The sequence below is a fragment of the Schistocerca gregaria genome, chromosome 8, assembly GCF_023897955.1.
Source record: "Schistocerca gregaria isolate iqSchGreg1 chromosome 8, iqSchGreg1.2, whole genome shotgun sequence".
In the NCBI taxonomy this organism is placed as follows: Eukaryota; Metazoa; Arthropoda; class Insecta; order Orthoptera; family Acrididae; genus Schistocerca; species Schistocerca gregaria.
The window spans coordinates 170,022,558-170,032,861 of NC_064927.1; the positions used below are offsets into that span (position 1 = coordinate 170,022,558).

A 10,304-nucleotide genomic window follows, 5' to 3' on the forward strand; every position below is an offset into this window, starting at 1 on the left:
TAAAGAAAACATCACAGTAACAAACATTGTGATAAATTTGTGTCAAGAAGTATTCAGTAAAAGCTGTACGTTATGTACCGGTAATTCGTATACCAGTGTAGATTTGGCAAGCAAACTCTATATAAAAAATGGCTATCTTCGATTGATTATCAAAAGAATTCGCAGAGAATTTGTAACTACCAGATTCAAATGCGGGGAAGGGATTGCAAAAGAGAATAGTCAATTACGGTCCTGAAATGAAAAGACAAATGAGATATTTTCGTTTTTTCCACCAAACATTCGAGTGAAATGGAAAACGTGACAACCAACAGAGGGGTTAAGGGAACAAAAAATTGTTACTGAATGTAAGAAGGGAAAAACTGCTATTGCCCTTTCTGATCGGATGAGGGCAATTCATCGAGAAACGCAGTTAAATGGTTTCGGAACTAAAACTAGGTGTTTTTTCAACAGTGATGTTGTCAATGCGTTACAAGTGTTCCTACAAGAGACCGGACGAAAAATGTCAATCACAATATTTCGGAGAGGGTTGTAAGATGTTCTCACTGGGCATTAACGTAAAGGAACTCCAGTCTGTGTGGACACGAGAAGAATCAAACAGCAGCTGGAAACAAAGGAAGTAAAGGCGCAAAGAGTGCGTAGGTGTTGTTCTGAACGTTACAAGACGTACACAAGAACATTCAGGTGCAGTGTAGCTAGAAAATTAAGTAACACAAGTGAGCCGTTTTCATTGATTATTTAGACAAATAAAGTAAAGGGAGCTTGGAAGTGGTAAGGCCTGGTTACCCAGAGCAAAATCTTTAATATTTACAAAACATTTATTTTAAGCCAGATACGTATTACAAGGAAATAAGGCACTTTAACACTACTGCAACTGCAACACATAAAAGTGAAATAACTTTTAAAGAGATACCATGGATCAAATCCGTACTATTTATCTCAGACTTTAACTGACTCGAATGTACATGCACCGAATTTAATGTCGTGAATGACCTAACGCAATGTGAGAATTTAATTTTACGTGAAACTTTGTTACAGCAACTCTGAAGTACCAAGTTAAAAAAAACAGCGCTCATAAGATAAAATTTCAAAACAAATCTTAATCTCTACGTTAAATTGAATCAATATAAAGAAGGAACGAATTTAATCTCTAATGACTTACAATATGACAAGTTCATTTAAATGTTTTGCTACACCAAAATTCCCTTATTTAATAACTTTTAAAAGAGAAACAAATAATTGAAGGCAGAATCAGCCTCTACAGAACAGAATGCAAGATGCTTGTCGACGGTACATCAATGGCTGTGCCTAACTTAATGGAAACAGAAGCTTGACAGTGATAAACAATTACGTGAACGACTCTTGGTACAAGAACACATCAAAACTCCGATTACACACACACAGCGAATAGGTCTCTCTAACACAGCGACTGAATATAATGAAATAACTCGCAACAATACTTTAACCAGGACCTTGAGAAGCAGTAAGCACAATGAAGCACAACTCTGTCAGTCCCGGATGAAATTATATATATATATACTTCAATCCACGGCAGCCCGTTGCCAAACAAATGTGAGTTTAGCGTGTATAACACACCTTAAAGTTAGCTTCAAGTTAACTGCTAATCAGGACGAGTCACAGACACACGGAGCATATCAGCAAACGCTAATACCAGTAGTTACGTCACGGTAATGCGAGCACGACAAGGAGTTAAGTAGGAATCACCGACCTACACCATCATGAGCTTTGGACAGAAACCCTCACCAGAATCAATGGCCATGGTGCGGTTCCAACGGTGCTATTCCAAGCGTCTCGTCTGACAGCGTCCTTACACGAGCCAAAGGATGGACTCCAAGACCCTCAGCGACGTCTTCAGCAGAAAATTTCCTTTCGAGAACTAAACAGCCGAAGTTTTGGCCCATCCTAAGTGATCATTGGACATCTATGTGTTCCCGCGTAGACCCGCTCGTGTCGTGTCTGTCAGAGAGCAATGCTGGAGGGTTGTATACTCTCTCTTCAGCAGTTGTGGCAGACGCTTTACTTTCTCCCGACCGCATTACTGTCTTCATACAGTGAGCGAGGAACGGCGCATCAGGTCCTAAGCAAAGATCTTTGATCTTAAAAGATCGATTCGAGCCTACCACATCCCAAGGTAGTAACCTTTTGTACCAGAGCATGCTGAAAAGTAATGCCTACGAATTTTTTTAATGAAAGCTCTTAAAACTTCCTAAATAAAACTAACGTTATTAGCTTTCTACATCTTTATTGCTTTATGTCTATATATTTATTTCTGAAAATAGTAACCCTGGAGACTTATTCATTTCTCCTAACGAGAGATCGGTTTATGGATAGTGTCGCTGGAGAGTATTTGACTTTTTTTATCAACCTCTACTTGCACAGCTTCGTAGGTGTTCTTCAAGTTTTGGAAATAGATGAAAATCTGCTGAGACCAAGTCGGGACTTTATGAGGACTATCGATGACAGTGAACTCAAGGCGTCGAATTGTCGCAGACCTAGCACCGCTCGCGTGTCGTCTGGCATTGTCACACTGAAGAAGAGGGGGTTCTGTGTGCGGACGAACTCTTCGAACTAGTTTACAGCATGCTATTTCGCACGCACCGGCTTAGTCACGTTACATAGTGTCATATTATACAATTCGGAGCTCTCTACCGGCAGAGGGCTGCAAATATGTAGACGAGAAGAATGAAGATGTAGAATGTTATCAATGTTTGTTTTGTTTAAAAAGGTTAAGAAGTTCTCACTTGAAAGCGTCGGAGACATTACTTCCCTGCACTCTCTCGTAATACGTGCAAATCTAAACACCATATTTGTACTGAAAGTTTTAACAAAATCGCTGTAAAGAAACACGGATCAGTAAAACTACTACTACTCTGCTTTTAGTTCTTTTCATATTGACTTCACCGGACCGTATTAGTTCGATGGCACTTTTCTTAATGTCTGGGCTTTATCCTTAGCCTAGTATTTCCATGTTCGTTTCCTGTACTTTCCTTCTTCGCTTCAGCCTATGGTTTTCCTATTTTTTTACTTTGGCTTTTCTTGGAAACCGAGGCGCTTTTACAGCTTATTGTTGAGCTGAATGGGTTAATGGATATCCTCCAGCGTTATACCCACTTCTTGCACGTCTTTGCGAACCAACCATCCTTGGTTTCCTTCTTTAGAAAGTAACGGAAGATCCGATTGCTCAACCTTGAAGGACTTATAATGGCATGTGCCCACAAAAGAAAATCTTCTGCCTACTTGTGTCTATGATCTTAGCTACATGTCCGCAGAGTTCAGGGCCCCTTGAGTTCATCATTTTCTTTGGCTGTACCTGAGATGTTCCTCAAGATCTGACTCATATTTCTAATTTCTCATCACACCGTTTCTATTCATAGCAAGTCATTCTGCGACATATAGGACCTCCGATCTTATTACTGTGCATTAAGGTCTTGTCATCAATTGATACTGATTTATTTTATAGACTCTTTTGGCTGGTAGGCTTGCTGTTTCGATTTTTCTGATCCCTCATGCAAAGGCTTCTTTTTCAGAGGTATCGGGTTGAATTCATTCTCCTAGATATTTAAGTTTCTCTGCCCGTTTGATTCCTCCTTCGTCTCCCTCTAGTACTGTCGGGATTGATGATCCAATGGTAAAGCGCGCACCTGGAAACCGAGAGGTTGCACAATAGAATTCCGCTCAGACTTAGGAAATTTCTCAGTTTGTCTTTATTCCAGCCTACACATTTCAACGATGTATGATTTGAATTCCACGTTAGAGTGTAGGACCCCTTTCCGCTGTTGGATAACTAGAGTAGGTTAGGGATAAGCAACCTGCTGCAGTGGCATCAATTGAGAGGCTTGTTCATGGCCATTGAACCACACCAAATAGTAACGCTCTCTAGTAATCTGGTCGTTGACTTGATATTTGTAATTGAGTTTCCTGGAAGGAGATCTTGAGTATCATCTTTGTTGCTTTTGTCTCCAATTCACTGATATGTTCTGCAGCTGTGTCTAGCGAATCAGAAAGAAAGCCTAGATCATCTGCAAAGGCTAGGAAGACAACTGTCACATTCATGTTCCTATAGCCAAACCTGACTCCATTTGCAACACCTTTGGCCCTCATTCCATTTCGCCATTCGTATATCACTTTCCCAAGTCACAATTGAAAGTTAGAGATGAGAGTCCCTCTCCTTGCCTGACGCCAGACCTGATTTCCATAGTATCTGAATTATCTCCGATGAACGTCTAATGCTAATACTACTACCTAGTTATATATCTTTCTTTCCCATGAACTGCCCCTGTGAAGATGTATCATATATATGCCCAGATTGGTGATTAGAATCATCTACATCTACATGACTACTCTGCAATTCACACTCAAGCGCCTGGCAATAAATAGAATCACTTGTATAACCAATTAATGTTCTCCCATTTTAAGTGGCGATCATAAATCCAAGCAAAAAAAACCCTTATTTTCTGAGTGTAAACTCTCCCGTTCGTTATACGAGTATATGTCAACGACTTGCCCAGTCTTTTGGCGTGTAAAGCAGTGACACATGTGTGGGTGAAATTTTTAGGCGTCCATCTAGACAATAAGTTTGTATTGAAATACCCAGACAGAAAAGGTTTACAATAAATTATCTAGTGTCTTGGTCCCGACAAGAAAATTAAAAAGCTGTGTCAATTAAGACCTCCTTGTGAAGGCCTATTATGCATACTTGAATTATGGGCTGTGGGGAAACTCTGTCGGAGCTAACATTGTCTTCCTCTGGCAGAAGAAGGTAATAAGAAGCATTTTTATCTACAAAACACAACCTCTTGCAAAACAAAATACTTTCTGTTTCCAGCTTGTACATACTTCAAGCTCCTGTCTATAGCAAAGAGAATTATAAAACTAGGGCTAATGTCCACACTGATGAAACTACGAACAGTTTGATACGCCTTGCTAAACCCGCGGGACAGGACAGGCAGTTTAAATTGTGGAAAGCGGCCAAAATAAGAGGCTGTCAGTTACACTCGAACATACAACTTTATTATTTGATCAAACATTACAACAGCCCCCCCCAAAAAAATTTTAACACACAGCTTTAATCTTTGGAACTTAATTTAATTTAATTTAATTTAAAAAACGGCTGGAGGCCAATAACTTAAAACGCAAGCACAATCAGAAATTTAAAAGGCAAGCCTTATCTTACAACAGTTCTTTATTTAGCCTGAAGGCCCAAAGAATCTGAGATATTCAGAGCAAACAATTTGAATTCAAAATCGGCTGAAAGCTCAAAACTAAGCAAGATTAATTAAAAAAACAAAGGCCTTACATGAAACAGTTCTTAATTAGGGAAAACTCAACCAAAACAGAAATTTAAAAGACAAAACCTTATCTTAAAACAGTTCCTTAGTTAGGCTGAAGGCCCAAGGAATCATATACTTGAAGAACAAACAAGTTAAAATCGGCTGAAGGCCTAACACTTAAAAACTCCATAACATAAATTTTTCCTAAATACCAAAGGCCTTACCTGAACAGTTCTTCAATTTAGGCTGAAGGCCTAAAGAATCTTGTGCCTTAACGACAAAGCAACATCAATTTAAAAAAAGAATCGGCTAGAAACCCTACAAGTACAAACAAAAAGCACAAATAAAAAAGGGCAGTACACCCAAGGGCGCTCAGATGTTCGATGGTCGGCCTGGAATTCAAACACTAACGCTCGCTTAGGTGAGACAGGCAGTCGGGGCAACCATTCACGATCCGACAACCCAACCGACATTCAGTCGACGGACCAAGCCACAGGATGTCCCAACGAAATTCAGACGACACAATGTGAACAGTTGGGGCTGGCTGGTAGATAAAGTAAAGACTTAATTTTCGTGTCCGGGTTCGGTGAGCCACGGACCTTGTAGCAATGGCAACCGCCTTCTCACTCTCCGACCGCACGTGGATAACCAGCAGCGGCGCCAACCGATCAACTGCCCAGGCCCGGAAACGATGAAAGAACCAAAAATACGTCGGCCGATGAAACGACCAACCGAACGACCAACCAACGGTCGTCCCACTCCAATCTTCTTCCGTCGGACAGTTCATGTTTGTCACGAGCGGTCAGAGAGCACTGGCTGTCGGCGCCTTACCGGCGCTCCGTCCCCCAATTCACTGCTGCTGTGTCCCGACTGCACTGCTCGTCCGTCTCCAACTGACTCGCAGACACACGACACCCGGAAATACTATCGGTCGCTACAGAAATGGTACGACAGTGCACTTATCGATACACACTGCTGCTGTCGCTCACGGGCAAGTAATGCAGGAAGTTAGTGACGCCCGTAAATGGAATAAGAAAACGAGGCGCCAGTACCGTTTTCAAGAAGGGACTTCGAACAGATGTGCAGAACTATATCTCTAAGTCTATCAGTTGTAGAATTTTGGAACACGTATTATGGTCGAGTATAATGACTTTTCTGGAGACTAGAAATCTACTCTGTAGGAATCAGCATGGGTTTCAAAAAAGACGATCGTGTGAAACCCAGGTCGCGCTATTCGTCCACGAGACTCAGAGGGCCATACGCACGGGTTCCCAGGTAGATGCCGTGTTTCTTGACTTTTGCAAGGCGTTCGACACAGTTCCCCACAGTCGTTTAATGAGCAAAGTAAGAGCATATGGACTATGAGACCAATTGAGTGATTGGATTGAAGAGTTCCTAGATAACAGAATGCAGCAAGTCTTTCTCAATGGGGAGAAGTCTTCCGAAGTAAGAGTGATTTCAGGTGTGCCGCAGGGGAGTGTCGTAGGACTGTTGCTATTCACAATATACATAAATGACCTTGTGGATGACATCGGAAGTTCACTGAGGCTTTTTGCCAATGATGCTGTGGTATATCGAGAGGTTGTGACAATGGAAAATTGTACTGAAATGCAGGAGGATCTGCAATGAATTGACGCATGGTGCAGGGAACGGCAATTGAATGTCAATGCAGACAAGTGTAATGTGCTGCGAATACATAGAAAGAAAGATCCCTTATCATTTAGCTACAAATTAGCAGGTCAGCACCTAGCAGTTAATTCCATAAATTATCTGGGAATACGCATAAGGAGTGATTTAAAATGGAATTATCATATAAAGTTGATCGTCGGTAAAGCAGATGGCATACAGAGACTCATTGGAAGAATCCTAAGGAAATGCAATCCTAAAAGAAAGGAAGTAGGCTACAGTACGCTTGTTCGCCCACTGCTTGAATACTGCTCAGCAGTGTGGGATCTGTAGCAGATAGGGTTGATAGAAGAGATAGAGAAGATCGAACGGAGAGCAGCGCGCTTCATTACAGGATCATTTAATAATCGCAAAAGCGTTACGGAGATGACAGATAAACTCCAGTGGAAGACTCTGCAGGAGAGATGCTCAGTAGCTCGGTACGGGCTTTTGTTGAAGTTTCGAGAACATACCTTCACCGAAGAGTCAAGCACTATATTGCTCCCTCCTACGTATATCCCGCGAAGAGACCATGAGGATAAAATCAGGGAGATTAGAGCCCACACATAGGAATACCGACAATCCTTCTTTCCACGAACAATACGAGACTGGGATAGAAGGGAGAACCGATAGAGGTACTCAAAGTACCCTCCACCACACACCGTCAGGCGGCTTGCGGAGTATGGATGTAGATGTACATGTAGAAACAATAAATGGGATAAACGCGAGCCGTGCACGGCTCACAGTTATCTGATAAATGGTCCCTGCACTAGACTACGCAAGTCTAAAAATCATTGTTCATACATTGGCATGGTGTTTCTGAACAGGATATCAAAAAGTGCTAAGAAACTGCCACACAATTAATTTAAAATGGTGGTGTAATCATGGCTAAAAAGAATGACCTTCTATAATGATGAGAAATTCATGTGTTATAGTGTAAATGAGTTAATAATTTAATTATAGTGTCAACTAAATGGTGCACAATATAAGCTGTGTAATATACAAGTATAAATTGAGATTTGTAAAAGTTAAATTTTTAACTACACTCCTGGAAATTGAAATAAGAACACCGTGAATTCATTGTCCCAGGAAGGGGAAACTTTATTGACACATTCCTGGGGTCAGATACATCACATGATCACACTGACAGAACCACAGGCACATAGACACAGGCAACAGAGCATGCACAATGTCGCAATGTCGGCACTAGTACAGTGTATATCCACCTTTCGCAGCAATGCAGGCTGCTATTCTCCCATGGAGACAATCGTAGAGATGCTGGATGTAGTCCTGTGGAACGGCTTGCCATGCCATTTCCACCTGGCGCCTCAGTTGGACCAGCGTTCGTGCTGGACGTGCAGACCGCGTGAGACGACGCTTCATCCAGTCCCAAACATGCTCAATGGGTGACAGATCCGGAGATCTTGCTGGCCAGGGTAGTAGACTTACACCTTCTAGAGCACGTTGGGTGGCACGGGATACATGCGGACGTGCATTGTCCTGTTGGAACAGCAAATTCCCTTGCCGGTCTAGGAATGGTAGAACGATGGGTTCGATGACGGTTTGGATGTACCGTGCGCTATTCAGTGTCCCCTCGACGATCACCAGAGGTGTACGGCCAGTTTAGGAGATCGCTCCCTACACCATGATGCCGGGTGTTGGCCCTGTGTGCCTCGGTCGTATGCAGTCCTGATTGTGGCGCTCACCTGCACGGCGCCAAACACGCAAACGACCATCATTGGCACCAAGGCAGAAGGGACTCTCATCGCTGAAGACGACACGTCTCCATTCGTCCCTCCATTCACGCCTGTCGCGACACCACTGGAGGCGGGCTGCACGATGTTGGGGCGTGAGCGGAAGACGGCCTAACGGTGTGCGGGACCGTAGCCCAGCTTCATGGAGACGATTGCGAATGGTCCTCGCCGATACCCCAGGAGCAACAGTGTCCCTAATTTGCTGGGAAGTGGCGGTGCGCTCCCCTACGGCACTGCGTAGGATCCTACGGTCTTGGCGTGCATCCGTACGTCGCTGCGGTCCGGTCCCAGGTCGACGGGCACGTGCACCTTCCGCCGACCACTGGCGACAACATCGATGTACTGTGGAGACCTCACGCCCCACATGTTGAGGAATTCGGCGGTACGTCCACCCGGCCTCCCGCATGCCCCCTATACGCCCTCGCTCAAAGTCCGTCAACTGCACATACGGTTCACGTCCACGCTGTCGCGGCATGCTACCAGTGTTAAAGACTGCGATGGAGCTCCGTATGCCACGGCAAACTGGCTGGCACTGACGGCGGCGGTGCACAAATGCTGCGCAGCTAGCGCCATCGACGGCCAACACCGCGGTTCCTGGTGTGTCCGCTGTGCCGTGCGTGTGATCATTGCTTGTACAGCCCTCTCGCAGTGTCCGGAGCAAGTATGGTGGGTCTGACACACCGGTGTCAATGTGTTCTTTTTTCCATTTCCAGGAGTGTATATATTCCAATGTAACATTGTATTCAGTAATGAAATAACTTACACCAGATGATGTCTCATGCAACAGCAATGTCGTCTTCAGACAAATACAAGGGTTTGATTTGATCTGTCGCCAGTTGCATTTCCGTGAGCAGAGCGCAGATCTGGTACAGAGCGGTGCTGTTGCAGACATGGCCCTCTGCCGTCCCCCGCTGCTGACGCTGGCTCTCGTGGCGCTGTCGGTGCTGGTGGCAGCAGTCTACCTGACGCCGGGTGCGGCGGCCAGCGCTGTCGGCGTCTGCATCCGCAACTGCGCGCAGTGTAAGAAGATGTTCGGGCCGTATTTCGAGGGCCAGCTGTGTGGCGACGCGTGCCTCAAGTTCAAGGGCAAGATGGTGCCCGACTGCGAGGACGCCGCCTCCATCGCGCCCTTCCTCAGCAAGCTCGAATAGCCACCACGCGCCGGTCTCAGGCTCAATAAAGTCCGTCTGCAAAGCTAACTCTCGCCCACTCATTTCCCCAGACACTGACCGCTTCCTACGGTAGTTCGCAACTAAGGAGGTGGCTGCACGAGATGTTCTGTGCAGAGAGAGAGAGAGAGAGAAAGAGAGAGAGAGAGAGAGAGACGGGAGAATACTTTGCAACGCCGTCAGTGTGCTCTCAGTCTGTGTCCCGCGCCACACTTTCCGGTAATTTCCTAATCTGGCAACGATGGGATAAATGTCACAGTGGGCTGCTGTTTCTACCTTTGACTCTACCTACAAACATACATATTCTCTGAAAATCATGTCGCTTCTTAACGTAATGCTTGTCTCATTTTCATCGTGGGACCTATAGTGAACACTGCTGTGGCTAAGTACCCTTGCTATATCTGAACTACCCCGGGATTGATGCCCGG

General features: G+C 44.4%; 1 protein-coding gene across 1 annotated transcript in view; it reads left to right on the plus strand.

Annotated features, from left to right (window-relative positions):
* LOC126284866 (E3 ubiquitin-protein ligase FANCL-like) overlaps positions 1-9,680 on the plus strand; it is a 215,556-nt gene extending 205,876 nt beyond the window's left edge. Inside the window, exon 10 of the mRNA XM_049984103.1 lies at positions 9,596-9,680. The gene's annotated coding sequence lies outside the window, so the exon portion shown is untranslated. The remainder of the gene's footprint in view (positions 1-9,595) is intronic.
* Positions 9,681-10,304: the final 624 nt, after the last annotated feature.